We start from the raw sequence: 633 nt of genomic DNA on the forward strand, positions 1-633 counted from the left end.
CGGACAGCGAAGCACCCAGGCGGAGCTGCCTTGGGCCGGTAGGTTGCGTTGCGTTTATCCGCAAGGCCAGCACCCGCAAGGTTTTGCTCTCGGACAGCGAAGCACCCAGGCGGAGCCGCTTTGGGTTGGTAGGTTGCGTTGCGTTTATCCGCAAGGCCAGCACCCGCAAGGTTTGCTCTCGGACAGCGAAGCACCCAGGCGGAGCTGCTTTGGGTTGGTAGGTTGCGTGGCGTTTATCCGCAAGGCCAGCACCCGCAAGGTTTGCTCTCGGACAGCGAAGCACCCAGGCGGAGCTGCTTTGGGTTGGTAGGTTGCGTGGCGTTTATCCGCAAGGCCAGCACCCGCAAGGTTTGCTCTCGGACAGCGAAGCACCCAGGCGGAGCTGCTTTGGGTTGGTAGGTTGCGTGGCGTTTATCCGCAAGGCCAGCACCCGCAAGGTTTTGCTCTCGGACAGCGAAGCACCCAGGCGGAGCTGCCTTGGGCCGGTAGGTTGCGTTGCGTTTATCCGCAAGGCCAGCACCCGCAAGGTTTTGCTCTCGGACAGCGAAGCACCCAGGCGGAGCCGCTTTGGGTTGGTAGGTTGCGTGGCGTTTATCCGCAAGGCCAGCACCCGCAAGGTTTGCTCTCGGACAG

The sequence above is a fragment of the Volvox carteri genome (assembly GCF_000143455.1).
Source record: "Volvox carteri f. nagariensis unplaced genomic scaffold VOLCAscaffold_7, whole genome shotgun sequence".
NCBI classification, from domain to species: domain Eukaryota; kingdom Viridiplantae; phylum Chlorophyta; class Chlorophyceae; order Chlamydomonadales; family Volvocaceae; genus Volvox; species Volvox carteri.